Source organism: Rutidosis leptorrhynchoides, chromosome 3, assembly GCF_046630445.1.
Source record: "Rutidosis leptorrhynchoides isolate AG116_Rl617_1_P2 chromosome 3, CSIRO_AGI_Rlap_v1, whole genome shotgun sequence".
Taxonomy (NCBI): domain Eukaryota; kingdom Viridiplantae; phylum Streptophyta; class Magnoliopsida; order Asterales; family Asteraceae; genus Rutidosis; species Rutidosis leptorrhynchoides.
Genome location: NC_092335.1, coordinates 552,044,694 through 552,065,837, shown reverse-complemented (window position 1 = coordinate 552,065,837; position 21,144 = coordinate 552,044,694). Strand labels below are relative to the sequence as shown.

General features: G+C 33.1%; 1 non-coding gene across 1 annotated transcript; it reads right to left on the bottom strand.

Moving 5' to 3' along the window:
- Positions 1–10,422: 10,422 nt before the first annotated feature.
- Positions 10,423–10,529, bottom strand: LOC139903296 (small nucleolar RNA R71). Its single transcript, XR_011778125.1, has one exon. It is a non-coding gene; the product is annotated as a small nucleolar RNA R71 (small nucleolar RNA).
- Positions 10,530–21,144: the final 10,615 nt, after the last annotated feature.

Sequence of the window (21,144 nt, the reverse complement as noted above, 5' to 3'; positions counted from 1 at the left end):
GGTGTATAAAGATGATGACAATGGATGTTGGATGATGAAGATGATGGCGATTGTAAATCAATCTCATTCTCCAATCTTGTATAATTATAATTTTGTAATGAATCCAGCGTGAAGATGATAACGATGGATACTGGATGATGACGATAGGGTTCGAAAAAAAGAAAAGAAAAATTTCATATGAATATGGCATATAATTTTGTAAATCAATCTCATAGCTCCCTTGATTTTGTTCAAAACCGCTTTATATTTGCAAGTAAATAAGTATTATTAACAATTTTCATAATTTAATTATACAAACTCAAGAAACAACGACTGAAAAAATGTCTTTGACTTCGAGTGAAGTTTGACACGTTTTCAAACACCCTTAGACACACCACCGTCAAGAACGTGAAGCCAGAAACAAGATCGATCCCGTCTAATTGTTTTGATCATAGAATCCATTGGATATTGGCTTTATTTTGAGAATATATAAATTTGGGAAGAAAATAAAAAAATGATATGGAATAAAAAAATACAAAAAAAATGACATGAAAATACATGTCAGCAATAAAAAAAAAAAAAAAAAACCAAGTGTCAAATTATACCTCAATTGCAACAATTTTGCAATCATACACCCTTTTAAGCACTAAACTGAAATCATACTCCTTTATGGGCAAAGAAAAAACTGATATAACCTTTATTCAAAAAAATGTCTTTTATATTACCTTTCTGGACAATTTGCCCTTTCGGATACTCACCTTCTCTTTTTTTCGGATACTCACCATCTCTCATATGTGAGATGCAAATTTTTATTACTTGTAAATGGTGTTGATATATGTTTGAGTAATTATTTTTACTTAAGAAAATTACTACATCCAAAAAAAATAAAAAAACCATTTTACTACTCTCTCCGTCTCAAATCTACTGTCTCCAGACAAAAAATACGCAGTTTTAGAAAATTCCACTAACTTCATTCTCCACCAGTAATATATCTTCTCTCTCCAGATTAACCTCTTTTGATTGGTTGAAAAAGAATCTGGACAATTAATTTGGGACATCCCAAAATTGAATAATAGACAATAGATTTGGGACGGAGGGAATAATAATAAAGTACTTAACAAAACACTGCCTAATTGAAGGATAAAACTACTTATGTTGATTATTATAATCTATAATCTATGAAGAACTCGATGAATTAAAGAAATGGTGGAACAACATATTCTAACAAAACAAAACTACTTTAAACTTTGTCAAATCATTGTGTTAATAACAATGATTTTTTAAAATCAACAACGCATCACTATCACAATGATAATATTTCTCAAACATGTAGACTGGCAAGCACGCAAACCTTGTGCTGCCTTTGGCAACTCACCAAACCCACCCCGAAAGAGTCAGGTGCCTTTAAATACCTCCACCAAAATTCCATGAGTGGCAGGGATACTAGTCTATGCCGAAGGCTTACTCTGAGTGGCAAGTATATAGTACCCCACGTATCCGCTGATCATATTTACAATGATAATAGTTATATCATTCCTTTATATTCCCTTTGCCATTTAAATTCCCATTCCCCTATACGAATCAGCAGACCCTTTAGTTCATGTATAACTCAAAGTATGCTCGCTTTTAGGAACCAGTGCTTTAATTATCTATCCAAAGATCTTACACCACACTGACACTCAATGTGAGTTTCATAAGTATGTTTAAAATGGATGAATGCATATCAAAATAAGATTAATGGGAAAATATGCATGTTCTCATTATGACCATATACTCTCTCCGTCCCATTACAAGTGTCCACTTACTTTTTGCACACAGTTTTAGAAAATTTCACCAACTTCATTTTCCACCAATCAGAAATTTCCTCTCTCCAGAATAAACTTTTTTTATTGGTTGAAATATAAAGTGGACAATTGTAATGGGACATCTCAAAATAGAAATTCGGACACTTGTGACGGGATGGAGGGAGTACATGTTACAAGTGGCTTAGCATAGAAACGGAATTTCATAATATGTTTTGCTGCATTGCACTGATCGCTTGTTCAAACAGTTAAATCACTTTCTGAAAGCATAAACGGGTAAACGGGGGAGGTTTTCCATTGCACTATATTCAGACAGTTAAATCACTTTCTGAAAGCATAAAGGAAAAGGCACGTGACGTTCAGAAACTAGGAGCAAGAACTCTCTTAACTACCTCAACTTTGTAGAATGGGCATTCAACACTTCTTTACTTCCATCTTAATAAATTAAAGTAGAATGAGATCTTCCTCAATTTGTTCATGATGTCTCTACACTTGCATTTATGTCTCAAGCACACCATTAACTTTGCCGAGTTACAAACACGAGTACGACTGAGAAACATCATCAGTAGATGTAAGTACAAGACTACAAGCATGATAGCTTTCTTTCGCCAGTCTAAATATACATCACAGTTTACATACTAGTTTCTTTGCATTTCGCAAAGTCTGAATCCGAGTATCTAATAACTACAAGGTTTTTAGATCTAGTATAAGTTAATTTAGTACTCCTCCATTCCAATAGATATCATGATACTTTCTTAGCAACTCTTCAGTGCTATAGGTCAAGAGTAACTTTAAATATGACTAAAATGCCACATATATTATGCGATATCCGGTAGAGTAAAAACTAGAGTATACGTTAAGCTTCCTATTATGAAAATAAGGACTTCGCCTCATTTCCTCATGTTCAACTTCAGTTCTTGAATTTTGATGTGACTTAGAATATCAAGCCTTAACCACATGATTGACCGTGGGGGAGCAATGTTGCATATTGAACCTATTGAATACATGTTCAATATATGCCTTCTGAAATAATCCTAATATCTCACTGAATCAATCTTGGCTAATTTCAATTTTATAACATGAGAAACTTCACCAATATCTTATGTGTCAAAGTTTCTAGATAGAAAAAGTTTTGACCCATGCAACAAATCAATATTATTACTTGTTAAAGGACATCAACAACCTAAAGCACAAGCAGTGGCGAAGCCACATGTTGTATTGTGGGGTCAGTTGACACCATTAAAAAAATTTGTGTGCCTGTAATATCATATAGTTTAATACGGTAGAAATATGAATTATATTATATTATATTATATTATATTATACCTATATCTAAAAGAGATAGAGGTAATGAATAGTGCCTACGGGCTTTTTGAACTTTTTACTTTTTTTTTTCTTAACTAAATTTCTTTTCCACAACAACGCTCCCCACACTTTCTCCAAAAAAATCAAATCGACCCCCCCCATACAGGGGGTAAATTGTCACATTACCATTCTCATAAAAAAATCTTAAATAAACTCCACCCAAATATTCAACGGGCTATATCTTCTCGCTCGCAACGAGTCAAATTTTTCCGACACCATCGTTAAACTCGAAATAATTTTAGGAACACAATGTCACTAGCAATACGCAAAACAGACGCTTTTTAAAAAACGCTAAATATTTGGGGTACTTTTCATACACGTTAATTTCGCGTTAAATTTTTAAAAGTCGACAATCCCATAGCGAAACGCGGAGATGCACATATTATGTTAATTTAATATAACATTTAAATATTTCACGGGTTATACCTTTTAGTTCGACTCGTGTTGCGCTTCAACGACATCATCGTTAGCCACGAAATAACTTTACAAACTAAACGCAATAAAATACATTGAAAACCGAACCCCCAGCGCGAAGCGAGGGTTCGAACACTAGTTATTAACATTTGACCCCAATAAAAAACTTCTGGGTAGTGGTTGGAACTTGGAGTAAAAACATATCCCAAATATTTAATAGTACATATAGCCCAATTGATATTTAAGCAAGTAGTTGTTTTGGAGAAGCCTCTATTGCATTAGACACATTTGAGTTATATAATAAAACAACGGATAATATCAACTAAATACATTACACAGTCTACAATAATTAGCGTAGGTTTATGTAATATCTTTCATTCAACTTTTCCAGCGAAGTAGAATCACAGAGAGCCACAATAGTCGTGAATCTCCATTAAAATTGTTAATTGTTAATTTTGGTTAAGGTAATTATCAATATATTTTACACTGTGACCTTTATCAAAGAGACAAAATCACAAGACTTTTTTTTGTAAAGACTAAAGTTGTGTTATACGATAATTTGTTTTCATATATTTACTAAATCATACTTCGTCAGTTAATTTTTTTTGCGACTTTACATTTTTATATTACTTTTTGACACCAGTGATTCGAAATTCTGGCTTCGCCACTGAGCACAAGTAAAATAAAATTTCTCCCACTCATCTTTAGGTACACTCACTGATCTAACTTATTTCTAATGAAGTTGTGTTTCTTCATTACTTCATCCCTTTTGTATACCCTTAAAGAGATACATTCGTAAGCCCATAAATACATTTCTTGAGCTTATAAACTAAACGTTCATGGCCAGTGGCGAGTTTACATTAGACCCCGTGAGTCACAGGACACCACTAGTTTAAAATTTTATGTAGAAAACACTTTTTAAATTGTACATGACAACTTTAAATTTAACTACACGACTCCATATATTTTTTGAATTTATAGTTTTTCCTTTTAATTGTATAGGACACCACTAAATATAACTACCCGGATCACATATATTTTTCAAATTTTTAGCTTTTTTAAGGTAAACAACCACTAGAATAACATCTACATATAATCAGTACTGAAAAAATACGGGACCCCATTGAGTTCTGATCCTGAAATAGCCACTGTTCATGGCTTTAAAATTTCAAACCTTGTAGTTGGGCCATGAACACGCCTTCATGTAAATCTCTGTTAATGTTATTTTGACGTCAATTTGGTGCAACTCCAAGTCAGAATGAGCTACTAAAGCCTTAAAGATCCATCGAGAGTCTTTTCTCGATACTAGAGAAAATGTTTCTTTATAATAAATACCATCATTTTAAGTATACCCTTTTGCAACCAAACGAAATTCAATCAACAATTACATTTGATAATTTAACAAGTTCCCAAACGTCACTTTTGCTCATTGAGTTCAACTCATGTTTCATTTCTTCCCCCAACTCATCCTCAAATAATGTGGGGTCATTGAATTTCCCAAAGTCAAAAATCAGCCTCATTCAAATGGATATAATAATTTCCATAATTTGTGAGCTGCCTTTGTCATTACATGCACAATGGTTGTTGAATTTCTTGTAGTTCAACATTAGTCTCAAGGTTCGGTTCATTTTCCTCGACATTAATTAGATGATCATGAGAAGTAATTCGAGGTGTCAAGTGGCGTATAAATCGGGATGGGCACATGAATTATTGGTCTCTCATCGCGAGCCTCTTGAATCTCAATTATTCTATATGAACCGCTCCCACTGTTGTTAGAATTTTCAAGAAACTCTGTATGATGTGTCTTGACAATTCTGGTACTGTTAGACGGGCAATAGAATCCATAACCCTTATGTCGTTATGGGTACTCAATGAAGAAGAAACTAATGGGTTTTTAAGTCCATTTTTCGTGTTTAGGATTGTATAGCTTTGTTTCGACTAGACATCACCTAAACCCGTAAATATAATATTATAAACTGGGTTTTCTTCACGTCCAAATTTCATATGGTGTAGTAAAATAGTCAGTTGTAAATAATGAATGATTAATGACCACCAATGCCCAAAAAAACATCCACATAATGCTAATAATCCGGTATTTCACGTGACACCTTTCTTATTTCCTTTGGTCATTTGGGCTTATATGCATTCTACACATTATTCAAAATATGAAAAAAATAAGATAGGGTAAAACTTCATCTTTCACAAGTCTAGTCATTATGTCTCGTGAAATGTAGCCTAAACGTTGGTGCCACAACATTGATGAGGTTTGTAGATCTCATTTTCTCTTATTTTGAGTTACGTTCTCATTACCACTAAATGATAATAGAGATTTCGAAAAATGATCATCTAAACATAACTTGAAGAGGTTTCACTTATGACAACCATTTCCAACAACACAGAGAAGTTTAAACTAATATATACTTTATTGTATCCAAACATGACTATAAATTCATCAATATTTAGTTTAGATACATACTGTGACGCCCCGTACAAAATCAACGTGTACGGATCATCAATAACAGGATCATTACCCGGTTACAACACTATATGCTGTTTAAAAACAAGTTTTGCATTCATGAAAAGATAACGTCTTTACCGACATCAAATGTTTTACAAAAGATAACGTGCTTCTACGAATAGAAAGCATTAACATAAGTACGTGACACAAAGGTCATTACAAAGCCATTGTTCAAATGTAACAAAAGTTGCGAATGCAAAGTAAAAGTTCCATGATTGAGACATCTCTAAACAATGCAGCGGAAGTCTAACACAGCTGATAATGCTAAAAACAAACATATATTTCATAGCATTATCCCTCAAGAAAGACAAGCTTTTAGTTGCAATTGTTCTATTTACAAGTGATATTCGTTTAAATAATAAAAAGTGAAGACAAAAGATAGATTCGACGAATTGAAGACGCAAACGACCAAAAAGCTCAAAAGTACAAAATACAATCAAAGTGGTTCCAATTATTGATGAGAAACATCTCAAAATTACAAGAGTACAAGACGCGAAACGCAAAATACAAGATATTAAATTGTACGCAAGGACGTTCGAAAATCCGGAACCGGGACCAAAGTCAACTCTCAATGCTCAACGCAACGGACTAAAAATTACAAGTTAACTATGCACATAAATAAAATATAATATTTAAATAATTCTTATAATTATTTATATATTATATTATTATTTATAAACGTCGGCAAGAAAGAAAACAAAGATATGTGACTTCTCCCAGCTGGCCATGCGATCGCATGGCCTGGAGGCACAAAAGCCATGCGATCGCATGGCTTCCTTTTTCAGCTCTGGTCCTATTAAGTTCGCGAGTTTTAGACGAAATTAACACATCTTTTTCTTTCCTTTCTATCATACGTAAACATATATATATATATATATATATATATATATATATATATATATATATATATATATATATATATATTATAATTTTAATTTTAATTTTAAATTCTAATAATAAGGGTATGTTAGCGAATGTTGTAAGGGTGTAAGTCGAAATTCTGTCCGTGTAACGCTACGCTATTTTTAATCACTGTAAGTTATAGTTAATGTTATATTTAATTTAATGTCTCATAGCTAAGTTATTATTATGCTTATTTAAGACGAAGTAATCATGATGTTGGGCTAAAAATATTAAGATTGGGTAATTGGGCTTTGTACCATAATTGGGGTTTGGACAAAAGAACGACACTTGTGGAAATTAGACTATGGGCTATTAATGGGCTTTATATTAACTAAATGATACCTCGTTAATTTAATATATAGACTTATAATTTGACGTATTTATATATAACCACATACGCTTGACTGGGCACGGTGGGCGGGATATCTATAAATACCAATAATTGTTCATTTTACCGAACACGGAACTGGATTAATAGTTAGTAGACTTGTTGAAACAGGGGTGGATTACATTCAAGGGTAATTGGTGTAATTGTTAATAAAGTAGTAAAACCTTGGTTTACACGCAGTCGATAACCTGGTGTATTCATTAAAGAAAGTATTAAAACCTTGTTACAATTCGAATCCCTAATTAGTTGGAATATTTGACTTTGGGAATAAGAATAATTTGGCGAAGGCTTTCGCACTTTATATTTATGACTGATGGACTATTATGGACAAATCCGTATGGACATATCGAATAATCCAGGACAAAGAACAATTAACCCATGAGAATAAACTAAAAACAACACGTCAAACATCATGATTACGGAAGTTTAAATAAGCATAATTCCTTTATTTCATATTTAATTTCCTTTATTTCATATTTAATTGAACTTTTAATTATCGCACTTTTATTTATTGTTATTGTATTTAATTGCACTTTTAATTATCGTACTCTTTAATTATCGCAATTTTATTTTATCGCACTTTTATTTATCGCAATTTCATTATTGTTATTTACTTTACTCTTTAAATTTAGTTGTATTTATTTTTAATATTTTACATTAGGTTTTAACTGCGACTAAAGTTTTAAAATCGACAAACCGGTCATTAAACGGTAAAAACCCCCTTTTATAATAATAATATCACTTATATATATATATTTGTATTTTTATAAATTTAAAACTAATATAGCGTTAAGCTTGTTTAAGAGTTCCCTGTGGACGAACCGGACTTACTAAAAACTACACTACTGTATGATTAGGTACACTGCCTATAAGTGTTGTAGCAAGGTTTAGGTACATCCATTCTATATATTAAATAAATATCTTGTGTAAAATTATATCATATTTAATAGTATTTCGTTACAAAAATAATACTATTTCTTAGTACTCCTCGCACACATCAAGTATTTTTGGCACCGCTGCCGGGGACAATTCTGCTTAAATGCCGGAAGCGCAACGCTATATAAAAAAAAAGATTTTTTTTAGTTTACTTTTATAAAAATACGCTTTTGTAAAAATAAGTTTTAAATAATCAAAAATATAAAAAGAAAAACAAAATTTATATATTTTTAAGAGTTTGTTAAAAATATAAGTTTTATAAAGTTTCTTTATTTTTATTTTGTAAAAAAAAAAATAAGTTTTATTTACTTAATATAAATATTTTATAAATTATAAAACAGCAAAACAGAAAAAAATAATAATAAAACATTCGAGGCCCGTACTGTAGCAGCCCACAACCCTGGCCCGATACTCTTATCCATGCGATCGCATGGATTTTTAAGGTGAGGACCATGCGATCGCATGGCCCTGACAGACACGCCACATTTGACCTAAAACAGCAATCATTACGGTAATTATTATTATTATTAACTCTAAACCCTAATTAGGGTTAATTAAAATATAATTAGTTTTAGTTTTTATTTAATTTGTATTTTAAGTTATAATTAGTTTAATTAAATTATAAAATTAATAGTTTTATAAAATAAATAATATAAAAATAATATTTTTATAAAAAATTGTACTTTTTACAACTTTAAGATTATTTTTATATTTTGTAACTTTTAATTCGTTTTAGCGTAATATTTGTATTTTTCGATCGTATTTAGTTTTAAGTTCTAGTTTTTGCCATAGTATTTTTATTTCTAGATTTTTAGGCTTTGCCGTAAAATCCCTTAAGTAGTTTTTCTTTAGACTAAGATTTAGGTACTTTAGAATTTTGCGACGCTTTTTTAAGTTTTAGTACCTTTTTAAGTTATTGCCATTTGGGATATAGTTTTTCTTTTAAGCTTTAATATTTTTAGACGCAATTTTTAATTGTTAGTTTTTAGTTCCTTTTTAAGTTTCGACGCGCTACTTTCTTATTTTTATTTTTCGACGCCTATTATTTTTCGCCTTTTATTTTTCGACGTTTTTCGACGCGTTCTTTTTCTTTCTTATTTCTCGACACTCTAGTTTTTAGGACTTAGATTTTTTCTATTTCTTATCTAAAATTTCTTTAAATTTAAACGAAAAATTATTTTAAGTGGTTAAATTGATAGACATCAAAATTTTCTGGTTCGTAGTAATAGTTGGATTTGTACGTGGACCGGGTTATTGGAGCCAAATAGTACTCAATTATATTGAGACCAAACGAATCCTGCCCCTCTGCTGCATCTTTTAGCTATTCAAAACGTGGGCAAAATCAGAAAAGTCTATTAATTTGATAACTTATATAATTTTTCTTTCTTTTTAAAAACTAATAGGATATTCAGTGAATGCACCGAGCAAAACGTTCACCACCTTTTGTACGTTCACCACCTGTAACCAGATCAAGACATCTAGCAAATATTGTCGCCGTTGATTTTTCTTTAGAATCGTCATCCAGTCGACCAAGTACTCCAATTCAAATTTCCGATAATCCATTTTTTGAACCCGACCTCACAATTGAGAATCCGGAGAATATTCAGGGACAATTCATAGATTCTGAACCACTAATCTTTCCTCCGGAACCACCAATCATTCAAACAGAGATTGTTGAGGAACTAACCATTAAATCAGAATTCTCTAGTGATTCAGATTCAACAAATTCAATTATGGAGAATATGGAACCTCTAAGTATGGAAGACCGAATGAGAGCTAAACGCACTGGCCAAGGTCACGCAATTACTCAACCTGACATTAATGCGCCAGATTATGAAATCAAAGGATAAATTCTACATATGGTAACTAATCAATGCCAATATAGTGGTGCACCGAAGGAAGATCCAAATGAACATCTTCGTACCTTTAATAGGATCTGCACACTATTTAAAATCAGAGAAGTGGAGGATGAACAGATATATCTCATGTTATTTCCCTGGACTTTAAAGGGAGAAGCCAAAGATTGGTTGGAATCGTTACCTGAAGGAGCGATTGATACATGAGACGTTTTAGTTAAAAAATTTCTTAAACAATTCTTTCCGGCATCTAAAGCCGTGAGACTTCAAGGAGAAATTGTTACGTTCGCACAGAAGCCAAATGAAACTCTATATGAAACATGGACAAGATTCGAAAAGTTATTAAGAGGATGTCCGCAACATGGTTTAGACACTTGTCAAATAGTACAAATATTCTACCAAGGATGCGACATCACTACAAGGAAAGACAACGATATAGCAGCTGGTGGTTCCATTATGAAGAAAACAGCAACTGACGCTTATAAAATTATTGATAACACTGCTTCCCACTCACATGAGTGGCACCAAGAAAAAGATATCGTTAGATCATCTAAAGCAGCTAGAGCCGATTCTAGCCATGACTTAGATTCCATTTCTGCAAAGATAGATGCTGTCGAGAGACGAATGGAAAAGATGACTAAGGATATTCACTCAATACGAATTAGTTGTGAGCAGTGTGGAGGACCACTTTTGACAAAAGATTGTCTTAGTATTGAACTAACAATGGAACAAAGAGAGAATGTTTCATACATAAACCAAAGGCCTGGAAATAATTATCAGAATAATTATCAACCGCCAAGACCGATCTACAATCAAAATCAGAATTATAACCGAAATGTTCCATACAACAACCAACAAGGTCCTAGCAATCAACAAATATCCAATAATACTTACAATCAGCAAAGACCTGTTTTTCAAAACAAACCACCACAAACCGATGATAAAAAGCCATATTTAGAAGATATAATGTCGAAGCTAGTTGATTCTCAAACTCAATTTTTCACATCTCAGAAACAAACCAATGAACAAAATGCTCAAGCATTTAGAAATCAACAAACTTCTATTCAAAATTTGGAACAAGAAGTAAGCAACCTAGCAAGGTTGATAGGTGAAAGAAAACCGGGAAGTCTACCTAGTGATACAAATGCTAACCCCTGGAATGAAACAGCTAAAGCCATTACCACAAGAAGTGGTATTACACTTAAACCACCTGAAATACGTATAATTTCTGATGAAGCTATTCCTACTCCACAAGAACCACAATCTGATCAAGATAAGGAAAAAGAACCGGTAGTTGAAAAGGTTAATGAAGATAACACAGTTAAGGCTAAACCTTATGTTAAACCATACCAACCACCACTTCCTTACCCGAGTAAAATGAGAAAAGAGAGACTTGAAGCCGAGAATCCAAATTCTTGAATATGTTTAAACAAATAAATGTAAATCTTCCTTTCATTGATGTGATTTCAGGAATGCCTAGATACGCTAAATTCTTGAAAGATCTAATCACAAATAGAAAGAAAATGGAAGAACTCTCGGCTGTTACTATGAATGCTAATTGTTCAGCAGTGCTGTTGAATAAGATACCAGAAAAATTATCAGAACCAGAAAGTTTCACAATTCCATGTTTTCTGGGTAGTCTTAGTTCAATAGAAGCATTGGCAGACTTAGGTGCTAGTATAAATTTAATGCCGTACTCACTATACACTGAACTAGACCTTGGAGAATTGAAACCAACACGAATAAGTATACAACTAGCCGATAGATCAGTAAAATATCCTAGAGGGATAATGATAAACATGCTAGTTAAAGTTGGTACTTTAGTATTTCCAGTAGATTTTGTTATTCTGGACATGGAAGAAGATTCTCGAGTTCCTCTCATATTAGGAAGACCATTCTTAAACACGGCCAACGCAATAATAGACGTGTTTGGTAAGAAATTGACCCTAAGTATAGAGGACGAGAGTGTTACCTTTTCAGTTGATAGAGCCATGCAACAACCGCAATCTGCAGATGATACATGTTGTTATATTCAAACTATAGAATCACATGCAGAATTGTTAGAAGAATTTCCAGAATTACAAGGAACAGGAGAATGTTCTTTAGGAGAAGGAACTGAACCAATTGATGAAACTGAAATGTTAACTACACTTATGGCTAATGGATATGAACCAACAACAGAAGAAATTCAAATACTAAAAGAAGAAGACAGATATCGATATAAATCATCGATAGAAGAACCACCGACATTAGAGTTAAAGCCACTTCCAAACCATTTGAAATATGCTTATTTACATGGCGAATCTGAATTACATGTAATAATATCGTCTTCTCTTACTGAAAATGAAAAATCTCAACTCATTTCTGTGCTAAAAGCTCATAAACCAGCCATTGCATGGAAGATTCATGATATTAAAGGAATAAGTCCTTCGTATTGCACACATAAAATCCTTATGGAAGAAGGACATTAAACGTATGTGCAACGTCAACGAAGACTAAATCCTAATATGCAAGATGTTGTTAAGAAAGAAATTATTAAACTGCTAGATGCAGGTTTAATTTATCCAATCTCTAATAGTCCATGGGTAAGCCCAGTTCAATGCGTGCCTAAGAAGGGTGGCATGACTGTCATCACAAATGAGAAAAATGAGCTTATTCCTACTAGGACTGTAACAGGATGGCGTGTTTGTATTGATTATAGAAAATTAAATGACGCCACCAGAAAAGATCACTTTCCCTTACCTTTTATTGATCAAATGTTGAAAAGATTAGCCGGAAATAGTTACTATTGTTTTCTTGATGGTTTTTCCGGATATTTTCAAATTTCAATAGCACCCGAGGATCAAGAGAAAACCACATTCACGTGCCCTTATGGTACTTTTTCTTACAAACGCTTGCCATTTGGACTTTGCAACGCCCCTGCAACCTTTCAAAGGTTCATGATGGCAATTTTTCACGACATGATAGAAGAATGCATGGAAGTTTTCATGGATGACTTTTCAGTCTTCGGTGATACTTTTGAAACATGTCTAGTTAATCTTGAACGAATGCTTATTAGATGCGAACAATCAAATCTAGTTCTTAATTGGGAGAAATGCCATTTCATGGTTAAAGAAGGCATCGTTCTTGGTCATAAAATTTCAAAGGAAGGAATTGAAGTGGATAGAACTAAAGTAGATGTAATTGCTAAACTTCCACATCCCACCAATGTTAGAGGAGTTAGGAGTTTTCTAGGGCATGCCGGTTTTTACCGACGTTTCATAAAAGATTTTTCTAAAATTGCCACTCCTATGAATAAACTCCTAGAAAAGGATGCTCCATTCATCTTTTCAGATGAATGCATCAAATCTTTTAATATACTTAAAGAAAAACTCACTAATGCGCCGATTATGATAACACCAAATTGGAATCTACCATTTGAACTTATGTGCGATGCAAGTGATTTTGCAATGGGAGCCGTTTTAGGACAAAGGATTGAAAAACGATTTCAACCTATATATTATGCTAGTAAGACGTTACAAGGAGCACAAACGAATTACACAACTACTGAAAAAGAACTCCTTGCTATTGTCTTTGCTTTTGACAAATTTCGTTCATATCTTGTTCTAGCTAAAACGGTGGTCTATACCGACCATTCTGCTCTTAGATTCCTATTTTCAAAACAAGATGCCAAACCACGATTAATCCGTTGGATCTTACTCTTACAAGAGTTCGATATTGAAATCCGAGATAAAAAGGGAGCAGAAAATCTCGCCGCTGATCATCTTTCTCGTCTTGAAAATCCCGAATTAGAAGTTCTAAATGAATCAGCCATACAAGACAACTTTCCTGATGAATATCTATTGAAGATAGATTATAATAAAATTCCATGGTTTGCAGATTATGCAAACTACTTAGTATGTGGATTCCTTGAAAAAGGATTATCGTACCAAAAACGAAAGAAATTCTTTAGTGATATAAAACACTATTTCTGGGAAGATCCACATTTGTTTAAAAGTTGTCCCGATAGAATAATACGCCGATGTGTATTCGGAAATGAAGCTAGTCAAATCTTAAACCATTGTCACACAGGACCAAAGGAGGGCATTATGGGCCTCAACTAACATCAAGAAAAGTTTACGATGCTGGATTCTATTGGCCTACAATTTACAAAGACGCAAACCTTCTTTGCAAATCCTGTGATGCATGTCAAAGGGCCGGAAAAATAAGTCAGCGTGATGAAATGCCACAAAATGTCATTCAAGTATGTGAAGTATTTGACATTTGGGGTATTGACTTTATGGGTCCATTTCCAAAATCTCATAATAATCTCTACATTCTCGTTGCCATTGATTATGTATCTAAATGGGCGGAAGCACAAGCTCTCCTAACTAACGATGCACGAGTTGTAGTCAACTTCTTAAAACGTCTTTCTGCAAGGTTCGGAACACCGAAAGCTTTAATAAGTGATCGGGGTACTCATTTTTGTAATAATCAATTTGAGAAAGTTCTCAAAAGATATAGAGTAACTCATAAAATCTCCACTGCTTATCATCCACAAACAAGTGGACAAGTTGAAAATACCAATCGAGCTTTAAAACGTATTCTAGAAAAAACCGTAGGATCAAATCCGAAGGAATGGTCCATTAAATTGGAGGATGCACTCTGGGCTTTTAGAACAGCCTATAAAACTCCAATTGGAACCACACCTTTTAAACTCGTTTACGGAAAAGCATGTCATCTTCCAGTAGAAATTGAACACAAAGCATTTTGGGCTTTGAAGACATGTAATCTTGAATTACAAGAAGCCGGACGTCTACGATTAAGTCAATTAAACGAATTAGAAGAATTAAGACATGAAGCATACGAAAATTCGTTAATCTATAAGGAAAGAACGAAGAAATGGCATGATAAAAGAATCAGAAGTTCAAAAGAATTTAAAGAAGGAGACAGAGTTCTTCTTTTCAATTCACGATTCAAGCTATTTCCTGGAAAATTGAAATCAAGATGGTCTGGACCATTCATAGTCAAAAGAGTTTTCCCATACGGAACAGTAGAGTTAATAAATTCAAATGGGATTGAATTTAAAGTTAATGGTCACAGAGTTAAACATTACATACATGGTCCGATGGAAGTTAACAATGAAGTTAATCATAATTTCACCACCCAAAAAACCTTCAAAATGAAAACATAAATATGTTATCAACAACATATGAAAAATCAAAATTGGAAAATAGGGAGGCTTCAAATTTGAGTGATGAAGAAGAATTCTTATACAAACCTCCCATTCCAAGAAACGAAGAAAAATGTGAACAAGAAGTTCAAATAGAAGTGAAAGAACCAAGAAAAGAACACCCGAAAAAGGTTTACAAACCAACTCGACTTACTAAAGCAGGAGACCCGGGTGAATTTATCATTTCTTGCTTGCTTAATGATGGTGCTGTATATAATGAACTCGCAGATTTAGGAGCAAGTGCAAATATTATGCCTCTTTCCTTATACAAAAGATTAGGTATGGGTAAATTAAAACCAACCAAAATAGGTGTTCAATCATTTGACCTAACCATTAAACACCCGGTTGGAATAGCAAATAATTTACTTGTTAACGTGGGAAGTTTGACCTTTGTTGCAAACTTCATAGTGATTAATATGGAGGAAAACCTTGATATTCCTCTAATTTTAGGTCGCCCATTTTTAGCAACCACCGAGGCATTCATTGAAGTAAGAGAAGGTAGAATGACACTTAGGGATGGTGATAAATCGATCACCTTTGTGAATCGAAAGTTTAGATCTCCACTAACCAAAACTGTTAGACCAATAAAAATGCATAAGTGTGGGGAAGATGAAGAAACACGATGATCCAATCACAAAGAATGCTGTTGATGATAAGAAATTAGATGAACCCGTTTTTAACAGTTCAACAAAGAAACTTTATAAACGGATTCACGATGCTAAGATTAAGGGAAACTTTAAGTTATGTAACCGATTAGTATCCAATTTATCGCCAAAAGAAAAGGCGATGTTAGTTGAATTTGTGAAAGTTATGGAGGAAATCAACAAATGGATTGAAGTAAAAGTCAAAGATATACAAGTTGTTGATGATCCAATTGAAAATAACGTTAATCACAATTTCAACTAAGTGTGGGGAGGTTGGAGGCTTTAAAGGATAATATGTATTTCTGTTAGAGTTAGATTTTCTGTTTTCGTGTAGTTTTCGAAAATGAAACCCGAATGGTCTTTCCCTAGCAGACCCTAAAGAACTAGTCTTCTCCCCCCATTTTGAATTTTTATTTTTTTTAGGTTTTACGAGATGAAGACTTCCTGTGAACTAAACCATGGTCTAATGCTACACGCTTTGATCACTAAACGTAATAATGACACCCTTCCAAGTGAAATAGTATCATTAATCAGAGGTAAATTGGACGGAGTAAGAAAAGAATCCCGGAACGAAAATAATAAGTTACAGTTTGGTAAAGGAAAATCAAAATTCGCAGCAAAAAGAAGAGCTCGACACCTTGAAAGATGTCACAAATGCGGAAAATGGTCACACGAAGGAAAATGTTCGACGAATCAGACATATTCCAATACCGAATTTGTTACTTTATGCAGAGATGGACCGTTCATATGTTTAGAAGAAAAAACGTTGAATGCTCGAGGTTACGCCTATGTAGCTATGGAAAATCAATTAGTCCGACTATCTTATGAGTGGGCTAAAGCATATCACTAAGAATACTATCTCACAGGTAAGTATGTACAGTTTTTATTTTTATTTTTATTTTTAACCTTTTGATAATAAACGCTAATTTGTTCGCTATAAAGTATTAAATTGGTATTCGATAAAATTAGGTATGCGTAATCGAAATTATTGATATCATACAAAAATTTATTACATCACTGCGAAATTTACCGTTTATTCTTAAGGTATAAATATCTTTAATCAATCAACCCAAAATATTTCAAAAATTCGTCATGAGTTAAACTAGGTTATGAAACTGAAATTACTTTACCGAAAAGAGGGGCGTATGTTTTTGATAATATTTGATTGATTAAAGTGGGATAAAAGACCAAAAAGATTTTTAATTTTATTTTTACTTTGTTTTTAAAATTAATATTAAAATAATATTGTAAACTTTTTAAATCAATATATTTAAAATTGTAAATATTTAAAAAAATTAATATTTTTAATATAAGTTTGTATGTTTAAAAACAAAAATATAAATTTAAGTTTGGTGTGAATTTTTAATTTTATGCATTTTAAATTTAAGTTTGGTGTGAATTTAAAAACAAAAATTTACTTTATTTCGCTAAGTTAAAATATGATTTTTAAAATTCGTCGTGAGTTGAAGACTAGGTCGTTGAACCGAAATTGCTCTACCCAGGGGGGGGGGACGAGAACTTTTATTATCATTATTTTTAATCTTATTGAACTAAAGTATGCCAAAAACATTTAAAAACTCAAAAATCTTTACTTTTAAAACCGCGCTTTGAATTGACAAATTTTAAAATTTTGTCGAGGGACGGACTAGGACAAAGATCCGAAACGCCCTCATCCTAAAAAGAAACAAATTTTTAAAATTTTATTAATTATATGTTTTATAAGTTATAAGGTTTTATAAAAAAAAAAAAAAAAAAAAAACAACAAAATCACTGTACCCGGACCTCCATGCGATCGCATGGAGTTTGGCCTTTGCAGCCATGCGATCGCATGGCCCTAGAAATCAGGTCAGGAACTTAAGCAGTCGACTGGTCTGTCTTTTTCCACAATACACACACACATACACGAAAAACACTCAAAATCTCACCAAATTTCATCATTTTTCCACCGTAATTCGTCAAATTTTTCACTCTAATCATGAAATTGTTCAGAAGCTTTTCAAAGAAGGTAAAAATTACACCCCTAAACTCATAATTTTTTTAGTTTTTGTGATAATTACCAATATTTTACCTAATGCAATTTTGTTAATTTCTAGTGTAATTAGTGTTAAATTGTTAGTATTTTATGCATGTATAATCTAGATTGATGCTAATTAACATGATTTGAAGCCAAAAACTTCAAGATTTTTAGAAATCTAGGGTTTGTGTTCTTGAGCAATTTGGGGCTTTTTGATATAAACAGGTTATGGCCGATTTTTGTCATGAATTATTGCTAAATTGAGTAATGTAACATGTTTAGGTAGCTAAATGATCCAAACATTGATCCTAAACATGATTTTTGAAGATTAAAGTGGACTTTTTATTTGCAAAATTCATGAACTTGATTAATTTGATATAATTGTCATTTGAGACTTGTTTAATTGTTAGTAATGACTATTTTAACATGTTATTTGAGTTAAATGCTTATGAACTTTGTCTACATTTTCATATGTGCTTATTTGAAAAAGTGTAGAATTGTAAAGAAATGTGAAAATGTGTATAAGTTTAATTTTGATTTAACATGTTATTGTGGTTAATTTAAGTTGTTATTTTGCTAACACTAATGCATATTTGGATGCACAAATTTTGTGTTTAATGTGTTTTGCAGAGAGCCGATACTGGAGGTTCATCATCGTCATCATCTAGACGACCAGCTCCAGAACCTGAACCAGAGATGCAATATGAACCCGAACCAGAACAATAACAAGAACAACAACATCAGCCTGATCAACATGTACCTTATTATGATCCGCTACAGTTTGTTAATGAATTCATAGTATTTCCGATGCATCCACCTGTAGAATACCCAACGATTCCTGAACACACGTTGCATCATAATCTGAGATTCGATAGACGATGGAGAGATTACCCGGCATATCAAAGTAATAAATTCAAATTAGTAACAAAAGATGTAGAGGTGCCTAGGGTAATTGATTGGGATCCTTTGGAAAGAGTCCAACTTGCTGACCGTGTTAGGGAGCATTTGATACAAAGTTATGGCAGTTCTTCTTTTACTGATTGGGAACGTCTTTTCACCATTCGTAGACCTGTATATAAGAAATGGTGTGTTGAGCTGATGAGTACTATAGCATTAAATGTAGATGTAGATAGATTAGATGATAGAAGTTTTGTTAGGTTTATACTAGGCGGTAGAATGTACAGGATGTCCATGCTGGACATGGCTAGGGCATTACAGATATATACGCCCGCTGAATTACTACTACCCGATTGTATGAGTTTGATTTATCTTAGTGAAAGGGTAGATAGGAATATTGACGCGAACGCCGTCTGGAGGCGTATGTCAGATTATAATGTTTTTGGGCGGGGAGGAACACATACCTACTTACATATTAACAAAGCCGAGCTTCGTATAATTCATAGATTTTTGGCTAACTCGATTACACAGAGAGGTCACAACAAGGAAAAATTAACCTTACATGATTTATTTTACCTAAAGTGTATTCGAGACCCAAGAGGCTTTGTTAATATCCCTTACTGTGTTGGTTTTTATTTATCTAAGATGGTTGAAGGAATACAGGAAGGGGGTATAATTGGAGGAGGTATTTTTGTTACTCTCATTGGAGAGTATTTAGGTGTAGATAAGGACCAAGGGGGTCCACTTATGCAATGTAGGGAACAGGTTGAGCCTTTAGGATTGAAGGTTTATGCGGGTGCTAAGGTATTGAAGAGTAGACGCAACCAGACAATACCCTATGTAGCTAGTCAACCTCAGGTAGAGAGAGGCTCAGATGAGGAGATGGAGGAAGCGGATGACATTAGGGATGTCATTCGGGAGGCTATGACTGATGTCTACCAGCGTGTAGATGAGGTAGACATGACGAACGCGGAGAGATTTCGTCGGATGGAGCAGTGGCAAGCCCGGAATAATTACGAGCATTCTAGGCAATGACAGCATGATAGATGGGACTATCATCAGCGTCAGATTATGAGCCGGCTGTCACCTCAGGATCACTACGTCCCGAACCGACCAGCTTACTATCCTCCACACCAGCCCGAGATGAGACCGCCTTATACTCTCTACGACTCTAACCAGGCATACCAGTACACCTATCACCAACCATGGAACCCGGACGATGACATGAACTGGAACCCCTATCCATGATTGATTTAGTTCCGGTTGGTAATTTATATGATTTTTAATTTTTATTATTTCTGTTTATTTATGTTTAAACACATTATATTATGATACTTTAATTGTAATGTTTAATATTTTTATTATGTTGTACTAATGTTTCATTTTTGATTTAAAAGTAGGATTTTAAGTCCCATTTCAAATTACCATGCATGTTTATATTTGTATGTATGTATATTGTCAATTGTACAAAACAGGGTAAAACAACGCATTTTCAAAGACTGGCATTAAGTTCAGCAAAAGCTAGTACTTTTGACGACAAAACGAAAAACAAATGTGATGTAACAACAAGACGGAATGAACAAATGATATGCACCATTTATCATTCAGCAAACAAACGCCAATATGTTTGGAAACTTTGGTAAAATTTAATCATTTTTCTACGCTAATCACCCTCAATAATTTAAATTGTTACCGATTTCTTGCAAATGAGGGCATTGCAAGATCTTAAGTGTGGGAAGGGTTAAATTCTTTCAGATTTTAAAAATTTTTAATTTAAACACTTGGTTACCATTAAGAATACTAGTAACGCAGTAGTTGTATTAGAATCTAGTGCTCTCTGATAAAAAAGAACAGCCCTAGTCTTATATACTGACTACCCAATTCTAGTAAAATTTTTCAAAATTTTCAATTAAATGAACTCAAAATCATGTTTATACATATTTATGAACGATAAAACTAGGTGTTAACACCGAAATTATTGTTACCTCGGAAATGACATAAATTGAGAAACAAACCAAAATGTTAGAATTCATTTAAAATGGAATAGAGGACAATAAAAAGGCAAATAAAAGGAAATAAAAGCCAAGTGTGGAAAAAAATTTACCAAGTTATTTTGAACATATATTACATATTTTTGTACAAATAACTGAAGATACTTTTGCTTTAAACTAATCTAAACAGTTTTACCCAATTTACTGTAATATATATTTGTTAAA